Genomic DNA, 27891 nt, shown 5'->3' with positions numbered 1-27891 from the left:
TTAAGAGAAGATGTAATGAGAGGTCCAGACCAAGAGCCTTGAGAGAATGAGGGAGTGGGTTTGGGTCTTGATATTGGAAACTTTTAATATTTTTTTCCAGCTACGTTAAATACAAGAAATACACAAAAGTTCAGCAAATGACTAAATGTTTTTTTCGAGAACTTCTTTGAAATTTTGACACCGCTCATCAGAACCAAGAGCTTAAGTACTACAGAAATAGCAGAGAGGACATTTAATAAATCACTGTGGAAGTAAAACCTCAGTCCATGCCACTCCCCTCCGGAGGACGTTGCTCTCCATGTGTCATTTAAAATGCAATTCCCTTCGCGTAGGCACAGAGCAGTTCTATTACCAGATGTGACTGCTTTTACTACTAGCAGTGGTTTAATGATTTTATGTCATCACAATAATAGAAACATGACATTCAACTGTGACTACGCTTGTATGAGGCTATTTTTGGAAAGCTGATTTTGTAGAGGGCATGGAAATGTGGAGTCTTGGTTCCTGTTTATTTCCCAAAGGCTTAGCCAGTAACTTTGACACATCATCCCTTCTGTGGAACTTTCGAGAATTTTTGAAACACGTGTGCTGATTTGAAGTGTCAAACGATGATTGCTCACAAGAAAAAAAGAAAGAAAGAAAGAAAAAGAGAAAAAAAGAACCCTTCTTGAGAGAAGAGGAGTTGGGTCTGAATCCACTTTTTCCATCATAGGAAACATGGAGTATTTCAAGGCCTGAGTTCTCACCCTCAATAGGGAAGATGCAGACACCACCACCGGCAGCATCACAGTCCACTGCCTTTTCATCTCAGAACACCTACTTCTCTCTTGCTTAAGGCCAACTCTTCCGTCAGTGTTCTTGAACCCCAACCCCTCCTGCCCCTTCTGGGACTTGACCCCTCAGTGCTCTACCTCGTTTCCTGTTTCCTCACCTTGCCTCTTCCCACCGGATCTCTCCTTTCAGTCCGTTAACATGCCAAAATCCTTACCACTGCCTCACACACACACACACACACACACACACACACACACACACACACACGAGCCTCTGTCTACCTCTAGTCACTGACCTATTTTCCTCCACAACCAAACTACTTGAAATAGTTCACATTTGCAGTCTCCCATTTTTAAATCTGTTTTCTCTCCTGCTTCTATAAATAAGTACATGATTTTTCCTTGCCTCCTTCTTTTACACAATGTGCTGCAAGCATTTTCTCATCCGTCCTCTCCCCTCTTCAACTCCGGCCCACCGTCTTCTGTTCTCACCAATCCCCCCAAGCTGCCCAGGTAAACTTCACCAATGACCTCGTAAGAGTTCAATCCAACGGTCAGTTATGTGGACATTTTGCTTCAGCATGTAACGGGTGACACCTCCTTTCTCGATTTAAAGACTCCCCTTTGGTCTCATGCTCTCGCTGCGGTTTTACTTACATCAGTTACCATACACTGGACGCATATTTCCTCCAGGTACCGTGCACACACTTTACGTTGCTAAAACAACCCCAGAAGGTAGAGAATATTGTATCATGGTACACGTTTAAAAATGAAGCAAGCGAAACCTAAAGAAATTGAATAAATTCAACCAAGTTACACAGTAATATGCAGTAAGAGCATGGTTGTATCCAACCCCAATGCACATTTTTTAGAAACTTGTTAATATAGTTAAGTAAAAAAAAAAAAAAAAGATAATAAAGAAACATGCCAAGTAGCTACAGCCAACAAATCTCATCTGTCCAGTTTTAACTAACATTAAATATTTTGCTTTATTGGTTTATTTGTTTTTAACAAATACACTACCTTAGAAAGAATAGGAGACCACTTTGCAATCCTCCCCAATTTCACTCTTTCCTCCCAGAGAAAACCATTATCCTCTAGTTCATCTGTATCCTTTATGTCCACATTTTTATCCTGTTCAAGTCATGCAGTCTTCTTTATCCCGCCCTTCCGTTTCCTTCTATCTAGAGACTACATATTCTCTTTCTTTTCTGTTGGTGTTCACTCATAAAATTTAAACATATATGGGTAAGAGTTTGACATTAATCAGTAAATCTAATCTCCTTGCAGATAAGATCCACACCAAACTTGTTCCCCTAATGGACCACGTCGTCTTGGTTGTGCCTTGTAAGACACCTCATCTTAAATGACAAAGAAATTAGTAATATGTATCATCCACCAATCCATCTATCCAACCATCCATATTATTTTTACAGTCTAAGGTTACTTCCCACTCATCTAAATGTTTATCGAAGTGTTCCATTCACCATCCCATCCTTATTTTCAGAGGAGGGGTTCGATTGCCTCTTACTGATTTTCATGCTGCAATAGTTTTGTTTTGTTTTTCAGTGAGATTGAGTTCTTAATCCTCACAGTATTTTTTTATGAGTATTTAAAAAAAAAACTTTAAATCTACTCTTGAGTTATAGTTTGGGTGAGTGCAGAATTGTATCTTAACAATTACTTTTCATCAACCCTCTGAAGTTATCCCTCCATGATGCTACTTGTCCCCACATGACTGTAGGACAGCACCTGTAATTCTAATCCTCATCCCTTTGATTGCAAAATATATTTCATCTTTGATCGCTTCCAAGATTTTCTGTTGGTGTGAGTTCTGAAGTTTCTTTGCGATGTATCTAGGTGTAGATTTGTTTTTAATCATCCTGTCAAGGACGTGGTACGCTCAGTCATTCTGAAGACTGGCATCCCTTTTCAGTCCAGGAAAATACTGAGAGCCATCATGTCTTCATTTCTAGTCTCCTCTTCTGAAAATTTTTCTTCTCTGTCTTCCAAAGTAGGCTATGTTATTTTCTTTTTATCTTTGCACCTATGCTGCATGTCTGGATAATTTAATCAAATCTATTTCCAAGTTACTAATGCTTATTTACACTTACCTACATCATTACCAATGTGTTTGCTCACAACCTTCAAATCATACAGCTCCAGTGCTCCACAGCTCAAGATCAGGGTCCTTCTCCGGGTCTGATGTCTGTACTTTTTCTTTCTTTATGTAAGCTTTTACACACATATTTTCAAGTCTCTTCCAGAGAGTTCTATTATCTCTAGTTCTAGGCTGTGAATTCTGTTTGTTGCATGTTCTGACTCTCTTTTGAGTTTTCATAGGGGACTTTAATATTTTACTCTTAAGTCATCTTCCTGGAGTTTTTTTTTTTTTATTCCTGGAGGTTTTTATGGACTGTACTGTCTCCTCAAAATCCACAAGTTGAAACCTTGAACCCGCAAAGACTGCATTTGAAGATAGGCTCTTTAAAAACATAATTAAGGTTTAATGAGGTCACAGAGTTGGGGCCCTAATCCAATGAGACTGGTGTTCCTATAGGGAGAGTCGCCAGAAGAAAGTACACAGTAGAAACCTCAAGTGAGTCTAAGAGAGAAGATGGCCACAACCCAAGAAGACAGGTCTCACCAGAAATCAGCCCTGGTAACACCTTGATCTGGACTGTTAGCCCCAAAACTGCTAGAAAACAAGTATCTGTTGTTTAGGCCATGGAGGCAGTGCTATTTTGTTATGGCACCTTGAGTACAGTGACACAGGGGTATTTCAGGAGCCCCAGTACACAGCAACCCCCACCTAAGTGCAGCTCATATTCCCCCTATTGTGTCCTTGGTGTCACTGAATTTTTATTAGGACTTTTGTTAAGTTCCCAACTTGTCATTCTTCCACCACATAAGCAGTAGCCATTTGGAACTCTGAGTTTGCTTAGAGCTGTTTCATACTGCCAGTTTCCCCAAAACGACTCATTTCAACTTCAGTTGGCATTTTCCTAGTTCCACTTTCAAGAATGCAGCAAAATAACTTCCTGTCTCAAAGGATCTTGCAGGTTATATATGTTCAGTGTCCTTGTATATGGACCCTGTGTCCTGGGCTCCTCTGGGAGGGTATGAAAGCATCAGACTCAGCAATTAGGGTCAGTTCCCCAGTTCTGGTAACTCTGTGAGAATGTGGACCTCTAATTATAGCTAAAGAATTACCTTGAATTCTTTAAAAAAAAAAAAAAAAAGAATTACCTTGAATTTCTTTCTTCCCCCCTGGGATCTTAGGAGTCCTCTTTCTTGATTCTTTACTCTGGCTAAGTATTTCAAAACTACTTCCTTTATAATTTGGTGGATTTGATAGTGGAAAGGACATTATTCTGCATCAGCTTAATTTCACATAGTGACCAGATACCCTTCTGCTCTATCTCAATATGCCACCTTATTTGTCCCCATCATATCTCTTCTGACTACTTGTCACAGCAAACAAAAGTTATTTTCCCTTTCTCTGCTTAATAATTTAAATACTAGCATTTTCAGAGGACTGGTTTTCTCCTCTGATCATCTCCTTAAAGGAACTAGTCTACTACCAGTGTTACAAATAACTCATTTAAAAAAAATAATGATTTGATATCTCAACAGCCACATTTGGTGGAGAGGTAATTTCCATCCAGCCAGCCTCCTTAACACATTATCATTACACAGCAGCTACAATCAACACCACTTTTAGTGAGATAGGGCAGCTTTCTGGACTTTTAACTTGTATTATACTTAATTGATATCCATCCTTCTAATCATTTTTGTTTTCATATAGTTTTCTCTTGGCTGCCAGAGGTATTTTTTTCTCTATTTAAAACAAACAAACAAACAAAAACAAAACTAATCAATAGTCTTTTATCCCATGGATCTTTCCAGTAGATTTCTTTTGACCATAGGATGACATCTAAATTCTTCAGCTTGTACAAATGAATCTTGATCACTGAGTCTTTGACAACTGGTTTAGTTGGACTTACTTTTCACAGGGCTCCATTACACCATTTTTTTTTATTTATTTATTTATTTATTTATTTATTTATTTATTTATTTATTTATGAGAGTCACAGAGAGAGAGAGAGGGGCAGAGACACAGGCAGAGGGAGAAGCAGGCTCCATGCACCGGGAGCCCGATGTGGGATTCGATCCCGGGTCTCCAGGATCGCGCCCTGGGCCAAAGGCAGGCGCCAAACCACTGCGCCACCCAGGGATCCCTCATTACACCATTTTGAATTCCAGCTTAATTAAGGTAGTTGTAATATTATATTTCCATGACTTCATTCCAGCTATTTCTCTCCCTGAAACGATTGCTCCTTGACCCCTCTCACACCCTTTAACTCAATATCACTTTCTCAAGTCTTTTAGTCTTTTCCAGGGAAAGTTGACAACATCTTCCTTTATATTTCTGCCACAAATAGTTTTTCTTGGCACTTACAATTTTAATTCCATTGATGTAATAATATACCTTGCCTCCTACTCTGAGATTATGAGATCTTTTAAGACAGAGTCTCTCAACCTCAGCAATATTGATGTATTATACCAGATAATTGTTTGTTGTGTGGGCTGTCCTGTGCAATTCAGGATATTGAGCTGCTTCCCTGACCTGTAAACACCAGATATTAGTCCAACCCACGCCTCATCAGAAATGACAACCAAAAATGTTTCCCAATATTGTCAAATGTCCCCAGGGAGTGGAAGCCCACAATCATCCCTAGCTGAGAACCACTGCTTTCAGATAGGAATTGTACTTCAAAAGCCCTGTGTCCAAGGCCACCACCTATGTTCTGGAAATATCACTTGACTGAATGAGTGATATTCAAACTAAAAAAAAAAAAAAATAGTTACCAACAGATAGTAAGTGTGTATGTATGCACATATATAACATGTGTGTATATAGATAGCCAGAGACATGGGGACTGAGATCTTCTCATTCTTTGGAATGTTAGTGTAAGTTATACTTTAAAACACATAAAATATTTAACTTGTGAACTGCACTTCTGAGTAATTTGGAGAGCTCAAGTTGAAATAATATTAAAAGGACATGAGATTGGCTCTATATATGCATGTCATAATGAAGGACCAAATGCCAACTAAAATACACAGTTAAGCGAGAACAATTAGCAATTTTATGAATTGGCTGCCAGTTCAAATTTATTTTGCCAAGGCTACTGTTTAGTTAAGTCCATTTCTGCCAATTATAAGAGCCTTCATTGAATGAGCTTATGTTTGAATTTCAACAATTCTGCATTTAACCTGAAGCAAATATAATCTCCCAGGCAATTGTCAAAACAAGAGACTATTGACAATGAGTCCCAGAAATAAAAGCTAAACAAAAGAAAAATCATACTTCCTAACTGTTCTTCCCTTAGACTTTGATAAATATCTAGAGAATACTTAGAATGTGCTAAATATTTGAAGGAAATAAAAATATTTTCAAAAATCTTTTTACTCCTTACTGAAATAAGTAATTCCTGTGTTGCAAATAACATAAAGAAGTAAAATCAAAAGGTTAACAATATCCAAGTGAATAGCCATTCCTCTCATTTGGAAAAAAAAAAAAAAAAAACAAAGAATCATATAAAAAGACATCATGAAATTTCAGCCTTAGAGGAAAAAATGTTGTTAATATCCGACTTATTTATAATATGACACCAAAAAAACCCTGGAAAACTATTAACATTAACTATCAGCTGAGCAATTACCTCCATTTGCAAATTTTAGTCCTGAAAACTCTGCAATAATATGCAAAGCCATGTATTCTATATTTAAATAACGACATTAGGAAACAGAATTCGGCATTCAGTTTGAGTTACGGGAGACTGACGTGTAAAATGAATTACATAAGGATCAAAACCTGGAAGAAAATATGTCACAAAGCTAACAATTATTTCTGGATTGCAGGACGAACAGGGACCATATGATCTCTTCTTTAGACACCTCAGTATTTTAAATTTATCATCAATCTTCATGGAGTATTATACATATGCATAAATGATAAGCTAAACAAAGGTTTTATTCTGTGACTCTATGCAGATTTGAGAATATAGCAAGGCTTTCTTCTTTTTTTTTTTTTTTTTAAATTCACCATGTAGTCATATTATTCTGACAGAAGTTTCAGATACAAGGGAAAAAAGTCAAATTTTATTTCTATACTTTGCTAAATGGTTGTAGAATGTAACTTAGCAAGCAGGTAAAATTAAGAATTAATTTGAAGTGTTCCATGTTAAGGTTGTCCTTGTCTCCCTGCCTCCTTCAAAATTCACCTCTTAAAAAGAACTTCCTTCCGTATCAACCAACATATCTTGGGACACTGATTACAACTTGTGTTAGGAGATTGAAAAACTGGGAGAAAGGAGACCAAATGTACAAAAGCTCCAATTCTTCTTTTTCCAAAAGGACTTTGGTATCATTGGAGTCTATATTGATGCCATCCTTATTTAGATGATGCACATCATCCCTCTCTTATATGGCAGTTACAGGTCTGCCTCCCAAGCGGAGTGTCTCAAGTATTCAAATGGAATCACTTATTCTTTAGATTCAATCCCCTTGAGTTAAATGCACGTTCAGGTACTATCTAAATTCAGGAATTAAAAAAAGTGCAAACAGCCAGTGTCTAGGAAACAGTAAGTATTTAATAAATATTTGAAAGAATGTATTTACAGAGAAAGAAAATTGGTTTATACAAATAACAAAACAACAAAAAGCAATAAAATAAATTTTTGTGGTCTCAGCATAATTTGGAGTTCTAACTACAACAGCATACCATGGACTTGAAGTTATTTCTTTCTCTGTGGTTTAGACTTTCCCAAAAAATTTTCCAAGACGCTTTGGTTCAAAATATGTATTTGGTTTTTTTGGATTTTTTTTTTTTTTTTTTTGCTTTTTTTTGTTTGTTTGTTTCGTTGGACTCTAACCTTTCCAAACACCTATCATGTCTACCAGGCAGCTGTCTTGAGACCAGCATAATTGCTGTTCTCTGCAGGAACAGGATTCCCCTGATTATTGCAGAGCTTGAGTTTATGTTTACTCAGGTCCCTGCTCAAAGGTCAAAGGTTGCTGGCTATTAGTTTCCTGGAAGCTTGAGCAACAATCTCCCTGAATCTATCTGAGAAAGAGATGGGTGACCTTGTAGGATGGTCCAAACGATTTATTAAGATAGTGGTTTCATGTAAAGCGCCTAACCAACACTGTGATTCCCATTTGCTAAGCCATCATGCAGGGAATGTTGCCTTCACTGCCGAAGATGACACTTGCGGAGAGGAAGCAATGATTGTCTGAGAACGTGAGACTGAAGGGCAGATTCACAGGTACAAGAATTTCTGTGTGTGTGTGTGTTTCCATTTGCCTGTTAGCTTCTGCATCATTTACATTATTTCTAAAATTAGATTTGGAGTCTATGTGAAGACTTGAACTGGAAAATAACCTCACAATTGGATTTCTTCTTTATTCTTCAAAGTTCTGTATCTGTTAGTCTGGTTTATTAATGAGTCCTTGAGAATACGCTATTTGCTGTTCCTGAAACAGCTTCACATACCCTTCTCCCCCCAACACACACAAGACCTTTACACTTGCTGCTCCCTTTTCTTGGGATGATCTTCTCAGAAGTCCATATGGCTTGTTCCTTCCTGCCCTTGTGGTCTCTCATCCAAGGACATCTTAATAATGAGAAGACAGCCATCTCTTCTGTCCCCCACCCCAATGCCTTCTCTGTCTTCCCTTCTTCTTATGCTTATCATTACAATCATCTGCAATATTACATTTAAGCTTACAGTTCACCTGTACACAAAGTAGACAATAACCTTCATGAGGACAAAGACTCTGTTCACTGCTGTGACACCTGCTCCTACAACAGGGCTGGAAACCTACAAGCTGTTTAACGACAATTTGTTGAATGAATGAAATCATGAAATAAATGCTAGCTATGTACATAAAAAAGGGACCATAAACACACGTGGCACACACAAACACCACCGCCAGAGAGTTTCCATTACGGTCAGAGGGTAGGTATTGAACAATTATCAACAGGATGAGTTTACAAGCATTGATTCAAATATGCTACAGGACAGTGTGGTATCTCCAATTCAGTCTATCACCCCCTAGATATCCAGGGCTTGAAGTTTTCACATGAAACGAAGGTACAGGTAGAGAGAAAGGTAGAAGAATTGCTGAAAAATTTGTATCTCAGCCATGGTGGGGGATAAACAAAAAAATATAAACTCCCTCCCCCAGCTAAGGATGTCAGGGCATATAAATCAACTCATTCATATGTAGGATGAGAGAATATATAAACTAATGAACAGACAAATCTGTCAGTAAAGAAATATAAGAATTAGAAACCTGTATTTCTTATATATTAGCCAGGTGACATCAGCAAGGTATTTAAATTCTCTTATATATCAATGGATCATCGGTAAAAATAAAGATAAAATTAGAACTCACCTCATCCCGCTTCTGAAATAATAAAATGAGAACATTTAGGCAATATATTTAGCACAGTTCTTGAGCATATGTGAGCGATTAGTGCTATTATTTAGTAAATTATTACTTTTTAGATACCACCTGCTTCAAAAACAGGGTTTGAAGAAAATAAAAAGGACAAATTTAAAGCTAGTAAAAACATCTCTGAGTCAAGGAGTGAAGGGTGATGAGGGGAGATATTCTGAGATACTCTAGTTGACTATCCTCTGACCACTTCTCCTCACATCTTTCTAATGGAATCTGGAATTGGTATGGGGCAGTATGCCTGGTTCTACTTCTCAGGCTCACCCACTGGTAGAAGTGGCTAATTAAATTCTAGTCAACGGAACAGAAATATAATTTTCTAGATGTAACTTCTAGGAAAGCATTTTGAAAAATGGAAACTGGCTCAACTTAGATATGACTTTTACCTCTCAGCCTTCTCCTACCTTCTTCCTGGAACATAGGCTGCCAGTGGGAGCCTTCCCAAGCATCTACTAACTACGGATTGACCTCAAATATGGAAGCTCTGAACTAAGAATATGTGCAGAAAGAGAGAAAGAGCCCGGATCTCTGATATCAACAAAGTGTTGAAGTGTCGCATGGGCCTGAACAGCCACCTCTTGTTTCCTCTCTCGGTGGAGTTTGGCTACTTTCTGTTGAACCACTTCATGGTTAAACAAAAATTTTAACTAATAGAGGTGAGACAGTTGTCCCAAATCATGAAAAGAGTCAAAAGCAACCTATTGCATGTACATATAGCTGAGCTGTAACTTTCCAACGGCCAGGGAAAAGGAACACAATGAAATCATGTAAGATTATAAAGTTCTCTTGAATGTATTAATAAAAAAAAAGCAAAATCCAAGTCTATATACTGCCAAATGTATTCCAGTCATTAGAATCCAAAAGAACCATTCAATGGGGTTTTATGTAAGGGGAGCACATGGTATCTTGACTTGTATATTTTATAGTTTTATGAAGCTCTGAATTAATCTTCATGTGTTTATTTCCTACAGTGACCTTTGACAAAAAGGAAAATGTTAAACGTTATAGGATCGTGAAAACATCATTTTCTAAATGTATGACCTGATTTAGAAGGAGAAATTCAAGAATGCAAAAGAAAGAACAGTTTGAATGAATCTTGCACACTTCTAAAATAAATCAATGGAGGCTTGCTACACCCTGAGCTAAATATCAATAATTTTGACATTAACATTTTTGTGAAGTGCCTGAAACGCTAGCATGATTTTAGTAAATAAAAGGTGACCACATGTGCTCTAATTTGGGATGTGAATTGACAACTGTGGCCATTCAGTCATAAAATTCAAGTGCTTGCTCAGAAAGAGGAGGATCCCAGTGTGAAGCCAGAGAGCTTCTGGAAGTAAGACCAAGACATTTATTAACGCAGTTTGGAGTTTACTCTAATGCTTTAATAAATACTTACATGAAAGTCATACAGATTAGCATCATAAAGCATGGAGAAGACTTTGGCCTATATGAATTCTGAGAGCAGAAACTACTACTTGCTAATCTTGGTAACCAAAAATAATTTTTATCGGGCTCACATAGACCAACATAATTATCTACTATCATCCGCTCAGCGTAGGATTGGGGAATCAATGCCCAGGTATGGAATCCTAAAATAAGAAACAAGGGAATGTCAACTGTGCATTCAAATGATGCTCTACTAGTTATGAAAGTGAGATCTCTGCAAGGGAAAAGAGTTCTCCCTTAAATATGGAAAGCAAGGGAATTCACAATAGAAAAGCTGACAGAGATAGGGCAGCCTTAATTTACATGTCAGCTATAATATCTGCCTTACAAGACTATTTACTTGGTAACTCGATGGCATTCCTTAAACTTAGTTACCGTAGCAACTGCCACATGACACATCAGCCTCCAAGACAGAGAACTTCTTTTGCAAGAAACAAAAGCACCATCAATATCTCAGAGGAACATTATCATTTTAAGGAATGCTGATGGTGTGAAGGATAGGTGTTAGCCCCATTCACTGATTTTTTTTTAATGTCTACATTCTACTAGAGTGTCAACAGTGCTTTCAAAGCTTTTTTCTCTTATTTATCACTTCACTGTCTTAAAAAAAATGTTAATTACCTGAAATATTAGCTTTCAGTTAAAGCTGTTAGGAAGCCTGCCACAAATCAAACTCCAACATACCTTCGCAGAAAACCCTTCAAGGACTCTAGATCTAGTTTAGTTTTTCCTAAATGGCATTGCATAGATCACCAGTATTGGCCATTGTGGTGCTTTGCTAAAAAGGGAAATTCTGGGGTGCCTGGGTGGTGGCACAGTGGGTTAAAGTTTCTGACTCTTGATCTCAGGATTGTGAGGATTGTGAGTTCAAGCCCCATGTTTGATTCCTTGCTGGGCATGGAAACTACTAAAAAAAAAAAAAAAAAGAAAAAGAAAAGAAAAGAAAATAAAGAAGAAAGAAAAGAAAAGAAAAAAAAGAAAAGAAAAGAAAAATTCCTTGGTCCCAACAGAGACCAACTACATCAGAATATTTGGGGTAAGATGTAGAAATTTGCATTTTTGGTAATTTAAATTAGTGATGTGTTCTTTATATAAAACGTTTATTTTCTTACCTCTGCTTCTTTGCTAACAAGCTTCCTCACCTTGAATGCCCCTCCTTAACTCCAGGTGTACAAATACCACCAGCAACTCATGGTTTAGCTTAGTTTCTTGGGGGGGGGGGGAACTTCTCACCAAAAATTAAAACTCTACTACTGTACTACTTTTTTATTTCTCAAATTGTTCTAATTCCCACTCTTTTTTTAAAACAGCATATTTAATTCATTAACATACATATTAGGGACATTCTCTCCCGTTGCCCTCCATTGTATTTCGTGTAGCTTTTTAATACAATTTAGCTAGTATAATTAAAATAAATACTAAAATGAGAGGTGCCTAGGTGGCTCAATCAATAAGGTGCCGGACTCTTGATTTTAGTTTAGGTCACGATCTCAGGATCATGGAATAAAGGCCCTGTTGGGGCACTGTGCTCAGCACTCAGAGTCTACTTGTCCCTCTCCCTCACCTTCTGCCCCTACCCCTGACTCTCACATGTGCACACCCTCTCTCATAAATAGATGATAGATGATGATGATAGATAGATAGATAGATAGATAGATAGATAGATAGATGATAGACAGAATCTTTTAAAAATTACTGAAATTAGGACATCTCTCACTGGCTAGGGTCTTCTGAGAGTAGAGGCAATGCTTATTCATTAATGTGTCCAAGTGCCTGAAACCATATAGGTGTCAACAAGTGTTCATTTAATTAGCCTATATTTAATAATACTTAAAATAATATATCAAAAACTTACATAAGATTGTTGAGCTCTAACTCATTTCAACTTCACATGAGTTATGCAGTAGTCACTATTAATGCTGCTCTTTTACAGATGAGGAGATACAGCCTTGAACAGATCAAGCCACCTGCCTTAGATACACAACTAGTAAGTTACAGATCAAGATTTAAAAATTGGGCTGCAATAGGAACCCAAACTTCAGCCACTAGGTAGGGTGCCCCTTTCCTTAAGAAACTATGAACTAATAATATTTAATTTTTATGGATATTGGTTAGAATATAGAAATGAAAGAATATAGGTATGAAGCACATGTGTCCTGCCACAAAGGTTTAGCCTTAACAAATGAAATCAACGTTCAGAACTTTCTCTTTCTTCATGTCTTTTTACAATCATCATATGAAGATCCAGGAATGGGTGTAAAAACAAACAAAACAATTAACACTGAACTATACTTTCTTGCACAGACTAAATCTTTTCCTAGGCCATGTCTTCACCTATGAAATAGGACACTTGACTTGCATGATCTTAACCTGTATGATTGCTTACAGCGATAGAATAGACTGGAACTCTAGGGTTCAGAATGCCTATCCACCTACGACATATTTTTAGGTCTTAGAGAGGAAATGTCTCCCCAGCCTGGTAGGTTCTCCTAGAAAAGTATTTCTCATCCACCAAAATTCTCCCGTACTTAGAGCAACAGCCAAAATCCTAATGATCCACAAGAATTCACCTGTACTTCCCATCTCTTCCCTTTGTCATAGTCCCTTCGGACTAAAGTGGCCTTGCTGCTATGCTTTTAAGTCAGGGCCTTTGAACTGGCTAATCATTCTACCTGGAGTCTTCCTCCCATGTAGGAAAAGGACTCTCTTCACATCCTCAAATGTCACCTTCTCACTGAGACTTACCCTGGCCATCCTATTTAAAATTGCATACCCTTACTCCATCCTGATAACCCCATTTTTTTCTTTTAATTTCTACATAATTAACTTGTTTTTTTTTTCCTTTTCATCCCACTACAACATGAGCTCCAAGATGAGGATCTTGTGTGTTTTCATACCTCAATATATCCCCAGCACCTAGCACAGGAGTTCATACAGCATGAGCCCTCAGACATTGTTGATTGGATTAATTAAAAATTACTCCTCTATTCTTCTTCTCATCCATTCATCTAAAGAACTTCTATTAATTGATGACTGTTGGGCATAATGCTTGCTGCTGAACTCTTCTTAATGAATTTTGAAACTCCCCAAACCTCACATAACTCCACCTATCCTGGCCACTAAAAATGTGTCCATGTGAAAATGATTAACATTTACTAAATTAATAAAGAGCGGGTTGTTCCTTTAACAGAAACCGAGTGTCGAAACTTAGACTCTGAACATTTACCCCAGCCTTAAAAGTGTGTCCTTGAAATCAGTCTTGTGTTGCCGCAAACAACAAAGAAAAATGGAAAAATTTAGGGTTTTGTATATCATGAGATTTGCAGGCTATTAGGCTAAATTAGCTCCGGTTGCCTGAAGGATGTCTTAGGTAACTGCAGCCATCCCCAAGCATTACCGAATCTAATTCCTGATGCCATACTTTGGGGAAAATATAAAGAAATCAGAGAAATGCAGGGAGCTCCTATCACAATGATAAAATGCATGAGTAGACCAGACTCTGAGAAAGATCAATCAAATTAGAAACATACAGCCCCCCCCCCAAAAAAAATAAAACCCACAGATCACTGAAGGGGAGGTTTCTTCTCTACAAATATTAAAGGAGAGCAACAAAGAGAAAAAGACTTTTATTCTGATTATGTAATGGAATACTGTTTTTAAAAGCACTCGGATCTTATATATATGAGAATCTGCACTAAACAAGACTGTCTTTCTATGGAAAACCAGCATTAGAAGCCAAAATGGGTTTCTCCATACCACTGTTGTGCAGTGGATTTCTAATTGAGACTACTAGGGATCATGAAGGACCCTGAACAGGGATGATCTCATTGCTGAGTAATTGGGATGGATATACAGCATTTTATTTTATTGGAAAGACTCAGTAATTCCCTAGATATGCATGTATGATTATTGCAGGGGAGCACTTTCATGAAACTGGAAGGAAAACAAACCAAAAAAAAAAAAAAAAAAACGTTCAGGTCTTTGAAATACCAGAGTTAAAATATGGGGCTCTGTTCCTTATTTGGTGGAAACAGCCCCTAAAATATATGCAATGAGATCCACTTTCTCTGTTCCATAACTATTGGCTGGGAAGCTAAAAGGAGCCACTGTGTTGCTATGGAGAGTCATGGACCAGAATTTATGAAAACTGTGTCTTTGCCCAGGTTGTCTAATTACCTTTTTTTTTTTTTTTTTTTTTTTTAATTCTGGTAAGCTGTTAAATGAGGTTAGGGGTTATCCTAAGTACCTTAGTGTTGATGGTATTGAATGTGGTCTCTCTAAAAATGAGAAAGTACATTAGAGAACCCATTTTTCCACAAATTAAAGCATTCTTCAAATGCCTACTATTAGAGATTTCTAAATAATAATAATAATTAATAATAATAATAATAATTAGAGATTTCTGAACATGACAATGGTGATAATGGTGGATGATACTCTTCAGGGAAGTTTTGTAGGCATCACTTCTCTTTTGGCAGAACTTGGATGGGTTTTACCCTAACTTTGTTCTTCTCTCCCTCCTCTCTTCTATGTGATCTGTGGAAAGGATCTTTCTAAAGGAAGAATAATGGCCCATTTTCTCAGTTGTGCTCAGTGAGACCACAGGAAGCAAAAAGGAGAGTTAAGTGTCTTCACTATCAGTAGACTTTCCTCAAATATTCCAGATTAAACCCCCTACGTGATTTTTATGTTGACTTTGCCACGTAGGTGCCCACCTTTGGCTAATGAGGAAAGAGATGTTTAAACATGCCTCAACTTTATCATTTTCTCTGGTTACGTTTCTCGCAAATTGTTTAGTCCTGAGCATAATCATTCCTCCCTTTCAAAATCCTTCTAAAGAAACGCCATTCCGATTTAACTCTCTAAGGTGTAGTATTTTGCTTTTTTTCAAGTCATCCCACTTAAGTTGATACACTAGCATAAGGAAAATTAAAAAAAAAAAACACTTTAATTTTTCAGTTTTGATTTTTTTTTTTTCTTAGCCATACCTATAACCTTAGATCTTGAATAATGATCTCCAGGGTACAACCACCTTTCTAGACAAACTAAATTTTTACACTTTCTAACATACTCTGGTTTTATCTATATGTATTTTCTTCTTCCCTCTGCAATTTTGTGTAAGAATCACACCAACTTATTCTACAGGCATGCCCTGGGTCTGCTGACCCATCTGTGTAGAAAAGTCTACAAGCCTGCAAAAAAACATAGAGAGCACCCATACGATGCAGGAAATCTGAAGGGTCAGATATTTCATCTACTAAGTCACATATCCTGTATATTTGTTTGCCAAGTTTATCAACAGACTGGTGAACAAAGTAAAATAAGAAAAAAAATCAATCATTAAGCATCCTATAAATAATACCCTCAAACATCTTCAAAATGCTAATGCTATCTATCTATGTCTTTATTATTCTTCCTTGACCTTAAATGTAGAATTTTCTATTGCCAGGATAGGCAATTACTATTAGTCTTATTTTTTACAGATGAAGTATTGGGATAAACCTCTACTATCCAGGATGCCAGTTCCAATTACGGGAACAAGCTCTACCTAACAAGTTACATTCTATTCTGTAGAACCTAATAGGTATTTATTTAATGATGTTTGTCATGATATACACAGCTAACTATCTGTTTTTCTTTTTTTTTTTCTTTAAACTGAGGCAAAAGTAGTGTATAACATTTGTTTCAGGTGTACAACAGGATTCAATATCGGCATACACTACAAAGGGATCATCACAGGAGTCTAGTGACTGTTCCTCACTACACATTGGCCTCTTTCACCCATCACCCACCCTCGACCTCCTCTGAGAGCCATCAGTAAGTTGTTCTCTGTATCTAGGAGTTTTGATTTCTTGTGCTTTGATTTTTAGATTCTATGTATAGCTGAAATCATGTGCTATTTGTCCTTCTCAATCTGACACATTTCCTTGATATAATACCTTCAAGGTCCATCCACGTTGTTGCAAATGGCAGGATTTACTTTTTTTTAATAGCTGAATAGTATTCAGTGTGTGTGCGTGTGTGGGTGTGTGTGTGCACATGCGCATGTGTGTATCACAACTTCCTTATCCAGTCATCCATCTATTGGCACTAAGGTTATTTCCATATCTTGCTATAATGCAGGGAATGCAGTGAATAATGCTGCAATAAACATAGGGTGCATATATCTTTTCTCAAAATAGTGTTTTTATTTCCTTTGAATGAATACTCTAAAATGGAAAAACTGGGTTAGGTGGTGGTTCTCTTTTTAAACTTTTTGGGGAACATCCTTACTGTTTTCCACAGCGGCTGCACCAATTTATATTTCCACCAACAGTGTCTAAGGGTTCCCTTTTTCCACATCCTGGCCAGCACTGGTTATTTCTTGTCCTGTTGATCACACCCATTTTTATCAGTGTGAGGTGATAGCTCATTGTGGTTTCAATTCACATTTCCCTGATAATTAGTGATGTTGAACATCTTTTCATGTGTCTGACGGTAATTTGTATGTCTTGAGAAAAATGTCTTTTGAGATTCTCTACCAATTTTTTTAATTAGTTTTTGTTTTGTTTTGTTTTTGTTTTGTTTTGTTTTTTTTTGCTATTGAGTTGTTTGGGTTCTTTATATATTTTGGATATTAACCAGGATAGATATATAATTTGAAAATAGTTTCCCCTAGTCAGTAAGTTGTCTTTTCATTTTGTTGATGACTTCCGTAGCTGTGTGGAAGCTTTTTAGTTTGATGTAGCTGTACTTTTTTATTTTTGCTTTTGGAGTCCAATCTAAAAGTTCAGCACAAAGACCAATGTAAAGAAGCTCTGCCTCTACATTTTCTTCTAGGAATTTTATGGTTTCAGGTCTTACATTCAGTCTTTAATCCATTTTGAGTTCACTTTTGTGTGTGTCATAAGATGGTAGTTGAGTTTCATTCTTTTGCATGTGAATGTCCAGTTTATCCATCATTTACTGAAGAGATGGTCTTTTCCCCACTGTATGTTTTTGGTTCCTTTGTGGTAAATTGACCACATAGGAGTGGGTTTATCTCTGGGCTTTCTATCCTGTTCCATCGATCTAGGTGTCTGTTTTTATGTCAATACCATACAGTACTGATTACTACAGCTTTATAGTGTAGTTTGAAATCAGGGAGCATGATACCTCCAGTTTTGTTCCTCTTTCTCAAGATTGTCGTGTCTATTTAGTCTTTGTAGTTCCAACAAATGTTAGATTTGTTCCACTTCTGTGAAAACAAAAACAAACAACAACAAAATAATTCCATTGAAATTTTGGCAGGGATTGCATAGAACCTGTAGATTATTTTGGGTAGGAGGGACATTTTAACAATATCAATTACTTCAATCCATGAGCACAGATCTTTCCATTTGTTTGTGACTTACTCAATTTCTTTCTTCAATGTCTTATAGTTTTAGTGTATAGATCCTCCACCTCCTTGGTTAAATTTATCCCCAGGTATTTTATTCTTTTTTAATGCACTTGTAAATGGGATTATTTCTCTTTCTATTGTTTATTAGTATATAGAAACACTTAGGATTTCTATACATTGACTTTTGTATCCTGTAACTTTACTGAATTCATTTATTTTAGTAGTCTTTTTGATGGAGTCTTTAGGGTTTTCTATGTATAATATGTCATCTGCAAATAGTGACAGCTTTACTTCTTCCTTTCCAATTTGGATGTCTTTTATTTCTTTTCTTGTCTAATTGCAATGGCTAGAACTTCTGATACTATATTGAATAGAAGTGACAAGAATCTGCATCCTGGTCTTGTACCTGATCTCAGAGGGAAAGTCTTCAACTTTTCACTGTTGTGTTTGATGTTAGCAACAGGACTGCCATACCTGAATTCTGTTATATTGAAGTATGTTCCATCTATACCCACTTTGTTGAGAGTTTTTATTATAAATAAATTTTATTGATGCTCTTTCTGCATCTTTTGAGATGATCATATACTTTTTATCCTTTGTGGGTGTGGTGTTTCATGTTGATTGACTTGTGGATCTTGAACCATCTTTTTAATCTTGAAATAAAGCCAACTTGAAATAAATCCCACTTCACTTTGGTTTGCTAATATTTTGTTGAAAATTTTTGCATCTATGTTCATCAGGAATATTGGCCTGTAATTTTCTCTTTTGGTGGTGTCCTTGTCTGATTATGGTATCAGAGTAATGCCAGCCTCTTAAAATGAGTTTGGAATTATTCCCCTCTCTCCAAGTTTTTGGAAAAGTTTGAAGAAAATATTAATTTTTCTTTGTTTGTAGAATACACCAGTGAAACTATCTCATTCTGGACTTTGGTTTGTTGAGAGGCTCTTCCATTACCAATTCTATGACCTTAACAGTAATAAGTAATAAGTCTATTCAGATTTTGTATTTCTTCATATTTCAATCTTGGAAGATTGTATGTTTTTAGGAACTTATCCATTTATACTATGTTACCTAATTTTTTTGGTCTACAAATTGTTCAAGGTAGTCTCATGATACTTCGTGATTTTGTGGCATCAGTTGTAACTTCTCTTTCTTTTCTGATTTTATTTATTTGATCCTATTTCTTTTCCTCAGTGGATTTAGCTAAAGGTGTGTCAGTTTTACCTTTTCAAAGAACCAGCTCTTAGTTTTATTTATCTTTTCTATTTTTTTCTTTAGTCTCTCTGTACTTACGTTTTGATATTTTCTTTCTTCTACTAACTGTAGACTTTGTTCTTTTTCTGTTTCTTCTAGACATAAAGTTAGATTGTTTGAGATATTTCTTGTTTCTTGAGGTGGTCCTGTTTGCTATGAACGTCTCTCTTAGACCTGCATTTGCTATATTCCATATTTTTGATTTCCATTTTCATTTGTCTCAGTGTGTTTTTTTTTATTTTTTCCCCTTTGATTTATCCATTGACTTACTGGTTGTCTGGTAGCATGTTGTTTAGTCAGCACATATGTGTGATTTTTCCAGTTTTCTTCCTGTAACTGATTTCCAGTTCTATACCATTGTGGTCAAAGAAGATGCTTGATGTGATTTCAGTCTTCTTAATTTTATTGAGACTTGCTTTCTGCCATAAACATGTAATTTGGCCTGAAGAGAATGTTCCAAGTGCACTTGAGAAAAATACGTATTTTGCTGCTTTTGGGTGGAATGTTCTAAATATATCTATTAAGTCAATGTAGTTTAATGTGTCATTTAAACACAATGTTTCCTTATTGATTTTTTTTTTTTTTTTTTTGGTCTGTGATCTATCTGTTGATATAAGTCTGGTAATAAAGTCCCCTAGTATTACAATATTGCTGCCAATTTCTCCCTTTAGGTCTGTTAATATTTGCTATATATACTTAGGTCCTCCTATGTTGGGTGGGTAAATATAAATATTTACGAATGCTATACCTTTTTTTTTTTTGGATTGACTCTTTTATCACAATGTAATCTCTTTCTTTTATTACAGTCTTTGTTTTAAATTCTGTTTTGTCTGACAAAAGTATAGCTATACCAGCTCTTTTCATTTCCATTTGCATGGAATAATCCCCTTTTCTATTCCTTCACTTCCACTCTGTGTGTGTTCTAAGATCTAAGTGAGTATTTTATAGGCAGCATAGAGATGGAGCTTATTTTTATCCATTCAGCCACATTATGTCTTTCAATTGAAGCATTTAGTCCATTTACATTTAAAGTATAGGTATGTACTTATTGCCATTTTGTTAATTATTTTTTCTTATATACTATATGAATGAGTTCAATAGTCAGTCCTTTGTAAGAACAAAATAGACATGTTTTCATAAAATAAAATCATATTCTATCAAAGATTGTGACCCTATGCTAGCCTCAAAAAGTGCCTCCTTCAACCATCAAAGTTTATCTCAAATTCCTTTGATGTTTCACTTACCTATGCTTTGTAAACATCTCTGACCCTTATTTAAATTATCTCTTGGCTCATGATTCTTTAATATACAAGTACTTTTGATACACATGCACTTATGAATCCACTCACCATAAAAGGAAACAAACATCCCTTTTTACAATTACTTAGTCATTTTACACCTTTTAATAGTTTCCATATCCATTATATTAAGCTAAAAGATAAAGCATCAGAAGAGAAACACATTTCAGTAAAGATTTTCACTTTTTTTAGTTCAATTTAAAAGATAAAATTATAGGTACCATTGCCATCTGTGGCAAACAATCTTGCTGCCTACCAACAAATATCACCTTCTCTCTTAAAATTAAGCAGCCCAATTTTAAGCTAGGTTCTGTGCTGCCCAAGCAAATGACATTCCCATTTATTCCTCCTCACAGCTATGTGTGGCCATATGACTAAGTCTCGAGATGCATGTGACTTCTGTAAAATCACCTTGAAAGTTAGTGGGGACCTGTCTTTTTTAACCCTTTTTCTGTATCATGGTGCCTGGAATTGGATATGATGGCTGGAGTCTGAGCAAGCGTATTGGCTCACAAGGGTTACAAGCACAGCCTGGAGAAGAAGAAACAGTGAGCTTGAAGAAATGGGTTCTGAAAGAATTTGGAGCAGCTTTATAACCAATTCAATGCTGACTTTTGGCCTCAAAATGTTGGAGATTTACATATATAATACTTCAGACTTGAGGTAGGCATCGATATCTGTATTTTACAAAGAGGGATATAAAGTTTCAGGGATATTAAATGATTGACAGAAGGCCATAACAAAAGGTTTTAAATCACATTTCCTAGGACAGCTTCAGATTGCTTTCTATTAAATAATGGTTCCTCTAAATTGGCCTATTTACCAAACTAAAGAGGACACTGTTTAATTAAGCTCTCAGTTTATAGTCAGATTATGAGAAGACAATGGATAATCCCACTAACAAGGCCAAATTAGTTCATTTTAAGAGTTTAGTGGCCTTCATTTAAAGTCAGCATGTTATTTTCAAGAAACTCTTCTATTATGTTATAAGAAAAAGAGGAAAAAGGAGAAAGAAATAATACTTTTAAAATGTCAAGCAGTTGGTGTTCTTAACTACCTGGAAATTTGTAAACCCAGATATAAACAAATAGACGTGATACCCTTTATTCCAAGACGAACGAAAGTAGAGTCCCATTTTATTGGTTGCAGAGGGCATCTTTCTAAAAGTTTAGAAGAGCTTTGTCAGATGAAGTCAAAGAAAGTGAAACAAAGATGAGATTGAAGCCAGTGAGGAGGCTGATGGAGCCGCTGATACAGAAACGACAGTGAAGGTTTTGAATGGTTATGAAGACAAAGGGCAATGATAAGGAATGAAGATGGCACTTTTATCAAGGTAATGACAGTGGAAAGGGTCTCATCCTGTTTGAATCACAGACTTAAAAAAAAAAAAAGATTTTATTTATTTATTCATGAGAGACAGAGAGAGAGAGAAGCAGAGACACAACACAGGCAGAAGGAGAAGCAGGCTCCATGCAGGGAGCCCGACGTGGGACTTGATCCTGGGTGTCCAGGATCACGCCCTGGGCTGAAGGCAGATGCTAAACCGCTGAGCCACCCAGGCTGCCCTACAGACTTTTTTTAAGTTTTTATTTAAATCGCAGTTAACATACAGTGCACAATATGATGATATAGTACACACTTTACACACAGTATATTTTATGGAGTACACTGCATACAATCTAGTGGTTCAACATTTCAGTACAATACGTGGTGTTCATCTTCCTGGTTTGGATTTGGCTATTTTTCAGTTGAAATTATTAGATACTTGCCCTAAATTCTTTACTTTTCCTTCCCTAGGTTGGTCCAGTTCTATTTCTTACCATACCGGCCTCCTATATTTTGACTGGAAATAGACGAAGATAGCATCTCTGAACTCCATCAATAATACTCAGCATCTCTTAAAGACCTACGACATGCCAGGAAGCTTGCCTACATTGTCTCTTTTAGTTTTTATGGTCCCTGTTAGAATCAGAGTGTGGTCAAAGGAGCAGACTGCCTGGTGTAAGACCTAGTCTGTGCTTCTTACTAGTCCTAAGATCTTGCAAAGCTCATTTATCTGTCCTATGCTTCAATTTCTTTCGTTTGTTTTTTTTTTAAGATTTTATTTATTTATTCATGAGAGACCCAGAGAGAGAGAGAGAGAGAGAGAGAGAGAGAGAGAGAGAGAGAAGCAGAGATCCAGGCAGAGGCAGAAGCTGGCCCCATGCTAGGAACCCAGTGTGGGACTCGATCCCGGGTCTCCAGGATCATGCCCTGGATTGAAGGTGGCGCTAAACTGCTGAGCCACCCGGGTTGCCTGGGCTTCAGTTTCTTAATCTACAAAACCAGGATAAAATTATATCCACCTATCTGTGTTGTTGATAATTAAGTTAGCTGATAAATCAAAAGGATTTCGAATACTGCTTCACTATCTGCTGTTCTTAGTGTTCTTAGTGTCCCCCTCATCCCCACTGCTGAGAAGAAAACTGATGCTCAGAGACTCCACCCTATTAATAAGTGGCAGAGGTAGGATTAAACCCTGGGGCTGCTAACTCTAGAGTAGTCATCACTCCAAGAAACCCTTTGATGCCTCATTCTAATTGAGTGATCATGCCCAATGTGCAAAGACAACTTTTCAGAATGCTCACTCCTCAAAACTCGTGCTTGAAAATGCCCTTCACAGGGAAGGTGACAGGAAGCTGACCCTCCTCACCTCTCATTGCAGCCTAGAGTACAAGGCACACCTGGCTTCCAGCAGCCTACCTACATTATGAAGGGTTATCTGGTGTGAATCTGAGCTATTAGTGGCTTCACCCACATAATGAACACAATTAGTTTTACACCTTTGGAAAGAAAGGGCTAGAGGCTTCTGTGTTTTCTTCGCCTCAAACTCTTCCTTCCTCCCCCCTAAAAAATCCCCCCCCCCCCGGCTGTCCACAATCCTCTCAGTCCAAGTCAAAACAGTATTTTCAAAAGACGCTGCCAAGGTAGTTTCAAACTTGAGTCATTTGAGGTGAATTTTAATAAACTTCTTTCCTTTCTTTCCGCTTTTCAATGTCTACTTAAGAACAAATACAAAGTCAACTTCCATGGTCTTTATAGTTCAAGCCCAATAAAAAGACATTAAAATTCCAATAAGCAATAATGTCCTTTTACTGCATTTTAGTACTAAAAAAGTAAGTAGTTCTAAGACCGCTGTGGCTGTTAGTACTTAAATGACCAAATTATCTTAATTGTCACAGAAGTGGTACTAAAGTTTGAGAAAGAGAGAGTGCATATGTGAGAAAGAGGGAAAAGTGCCATCGTTACCCTCACTTTTGTAAAGGGAACATTTGTTTGCATTCCAGTCAACGGCAAGCCACTTCCTAGTAAATCAAAACCCAAAGAGGTACGAGTGGTGAAATTATATGGCATGTGCCACCCTTGGCTGAGTAGTAGTAAATTTAACTCCATTGTGCAGAAAGCTGCTGTGCAGAATTATGAGTCCATTTGATTCCAATTTAATCAACTTGAAGTTCCAAGCTGGCCCATTTTGCGGCTGAGGGACATTGCATCACAATGCACAACACATTTTTTTTTTTTTCTGTTTGGCAGAAAGCTCTTTGGATCCTTGTTGCCCAACTCAGTGTCAAAAGATGTCTGCGAGCCCCAGGATGGTGTGCAGCTAGGATGCACTTCATTTCAGCTGAATATACTTGCACCAAGAACCATCTACCCAAAGGCAAAAGGAAAGGAGGTAGTGGCAGAAATAATAGTACCTAAAACTAGAATTCCATCGTTTCCTAAACTAACTAGGTTCATCTCTGATAATAAATTTTCCTTCTTTTCACACAAAGAAGGAGAATTTGCCTCACCTTCCCCAACAATATCCATAGCATCTTTTTTCCCCTCCTTACAGCAAATTCCTGGAAAGAATGGTCTATCCTAACAGTTTGCGTGTCCCTTCCTCTATTCTGCAGGACCCACCCCTAACACGCATTTGCCCCCCTGATTACACAGAAATAATTCTTAACAATTTACGACTGATCTTCATTTTGAAATGCCTAATGATCATCGCTTAGTCCTTAGCTTCCTTGACCTATTAAGAACACTGGAGATTAATGTTTCCCTCTTTCTTGGAAGGTGTTTTTCACTCGGCTTCTAGGACAGTCTTTCCTAGAAGGTTCTTCCAAACCTTCCAAACCTGCCTTTGAGGCTACATGCTTCATGGTCCCAGTCCGTAGTTGATGGAGTATTCCTGACTCATCCATACCTACTCACTAGACGTTTTCATCCAATATGGCTCTCAGTTCCACCCATATGCCGATGACCACATTGGCATCTCTAGTCTCAATATGTCTCCTATAATCCAGACATTTTTTATTAAACAACTGCAAATAAATATCTAATGAGTATCTTACAGTTAAAGCTTCCCAAACACTCACTTAATTCCTATGTGTTTGCAATCCAAGGTGCCATCTTTTCCACTTCATTAACTGATGATTCTACCCTATCAAACCAAGACCTTGTTTGGTCTTTACTTCCCTTTCTCACATTCTACTTCCAATCCATCAGCAAATCCTGCTGTTTTACATTCAAATATACTCTGAACCTGCCCGCTTTGTACTATCGACAATGTCACCTCCCTGGTCCAAGGAACCGTCTTCTCATGCTTAGATTCTTTTTTAATTTTTTTTTCCTAAAGTCATTCAGAGTAGTAAAGATCAGTTTTATTCTAGGTAATACACCATCTATTAATTAAAAACAATAAGAGATTTTCATTTCCTAATGTTTTACACTATATTAACATACAAATGTTAGTTTCAAAATAATTACTATTTTTGATGATCACAGTTGATTTGTAGGGTACTAGTGGAAAGAGTTAATTATCCACTGTGGGAACAAGGCATGATCCCATGTTCAGGATTCGCTCCATGTTGTGCTCCCTCCTCATGGGTAGCCTATTTCTCTTTCTTTTTTTTTTTCTTTTTATTTATTATTTATTTATATTTATTTATGTTCAATTTGCCAACATATCGAATAACACCCAGTGCTCATCCCATCAAGTGCCCCCCTCAGTGCCTGTCACCCAGTCACCCCCACCCCCCCGCCCACCTCCCCTTCCACCCCCCCTTGTTTGTTTCCCAGAGTTAGGAGTCTCTCATGTTCTGTCTCCCTTTCTGATATTTCCCACTCATTTTTTCTCCTTTCCCCTTTATTCCCTTTCACTATTTTTTACATTCCTCAAATGAATGAGACCATATAATGTTTGTCCTTCTCCGATTGACTTTTTTCACTCAGAATCATACCCTCCAGTTCCATCCATGCTTAAATTCTTATGAGACTTCTAACCATCCTTCCTATTTTCACCTGGATTTTATTCAACATACAAATATCAAGGTAATTCTTTGAACACTTGAGTCAGATCAAATCTTCCCTATATTCACAACCCATCTATGCCTTCCCATCTTATCCAGGGTGACATCCTGGTAATTTTTCATGACTCACAGCACCCACTATATCTTTCACTGACTCTGCTTCTACCACCACCTAAGCACCCTTATTAGATCCACACCTCACCTAACAGTTCCTCACACCAACCCCCCTACACCCACCTCAGCATGTGCTCTTCTCAGGGCCTTTGTACTCACTGTATAGAATGCTCTGTCCTGGGACACCTGGGTGGCTCAGTGGTTGAGCACCTCACTCCAGCTCGGGGCATGATCCTGGGATCCTGGGGATCGAGTCTCTCACATCAGGCTCCCCTCAGGGAGCCTGCTTCTCTCTCCCTCTGCCTGTGTCTTTGCCTCTCTCTCTCTCTCTCTGTCTCTCATGAATAAATAAATAAAATCTTTTTTTAAAAATTAAAAAAGAATGTTCTGTCCTCAGGATGTTCCTTCTCATGCTTCCACTAGGGCTCTGTCCAAATGTGTCTTTATCAGAAAAGATTTCCATGATTCATATAAAATAGCATCCTGGGCCCATTACTATTAATTAATCCCTTTGTCCTGCTTTATTTTTCTTTATGACATATTTTGCATTTTGTCACTAGCCCTCTTTCCTCATTAACCTCGAACATAATGTGACTTTCTTTTGCTTGCTTCTATATCTGGAGTGAATAGAAGGGTTTCTGGCACATAAAATATTTTTTTTTTTTTTAGTAAGTTTCAGAATTACTTAAATAGTTACTTCACAACAATCAGTAGAATCAACAAAATGGAATTATACTTGCCTGATTTAGAAGAATACTTAAAAAGTGATTAAGAATGACAAAGTTTGGGAACTCTTGACTTTCAAATATATAACATTTGTGAGGCAATCTCACCAGATAGAACAGGGTCACGTCAATCACACCTTGTGACACTTTATAAAGGTCATGCATGTTTGAAATAAAATTCTCCTTGACATAATATAAATAATGAGCCCTGGTATAATAATTAGGAAATATTGATTTGGGAAATCAGATGGCTCAGGCTTTCTGAGATATAGGGATAGAGAGCCAAGAATCACAGGCTTATGATGACTTGGCATCTTTTTATCTTGCTTGAATCCATCTTTAGCTTGTGTGAATCCATAGGGCACATGCTTAGTACATCTGGCTGAGTGTTCTGGTCCCAATAATGTTTCTCTATAACTATTAATGTAAAACCACCTCGAATTAATACCTCTGCTAAATTAAACTTGACATGGTTCGAAATGCAAGCCAATATGTTTCCAATTCCACAATCACAAATCACTGTCATTTTATGAATTCTAGACACAGAAGCTTAAAATGTATTAACTTTGTTAAACAACATCTGATTTTATGACTCAAATGTCAGTCTTCACAGTTCAGCAAATTCTTTTAAATATTCTACAGTGTTTCTTATATTACCCCCATAGACATTTATAAAGAACTTCTTTTGTGTGTGTTTTTTTTTAAGTAGGCTATAGTGGAAAAAAAAAAGCTGTCAAATTTTACTCATCTCTACTATACCTATTAGTCTTTACCTTGACCTTAGATTTACCACCCTTCCCCAACAAAGAAACCAAATATCTAGAAAAAGCAAAAAACCTCAAGATCATTTAGTATTCATTTCACAAAGAGCATTCTGGTTACCCTTTGAAGAGCAAGTTGACATATTACCACCTTCGAATTCAAAACGTCTTAAGGGAGTATTTCAGCTCCATCATTAAGAAAACGGTTTCATTTCATGAGATGCAACAAATAAGGACACAAACAGAATATGTCACAACATGAACTCTCCTCTAAACCTCATCACTAACATCT

The 27891-nt window shown here is 37.0% G+C and overlaps 2 long non-coding RNA genes across 2 annotated transcripts; both read left to right on the top strand.

Moving 5' to 3' along the window:
* The first annotated feature begins 7950 nt into the window (after positions 1-7950).
* LOC129494320 (uncharacterized) lies at positions 7951-11122 on the top strand. Its single transcript, XR_008661328.1, has 3 exons — positions 7951-8107; positions 9725-9958; positions 10274-11122. It is a non-coding gene; the product is annotated as an uncharacterized LOC129494320 (long non-coding RNA).
* Positions 11123-11369: 247 nt separating this feature from the next.
* LOC129494319 (uncharacterized) lies at positions 11370-23472 on the top strand. Its single transcript, XR_008661327.1, has 4 exons — positions 11370-11787; positions 16441-16568; positions 21020-21326; positions 22461-23472. It is a non-coding gene; the product is annotated as an uncharacterized LOC129494319 (long non-coding RNA).
* The last annotated feature ends 4419 nt before the right edge of the window (positions 23473-27891 follow it).

Source organism: Nyctereutes procyonoides, unplaced genomic scaffold (genome assembly GCF_905146905.1).
Source record: "Nyctereutes procyonoides isolate TBG_1078 unplaced genomic scaffold, NYPRO_anot_genome, whole genome shotgun sequence".
NCBI lineage: Eukaryota > Metazoa > Chordata > Mammalia > Carnivora > Canidae > Nyctereutes > Nyctereutes procyonoides.
Note: the sequence above shows the minus strand (reverse complement) of the source record. Positions and strands in the feature narration are given on the sequence as shown.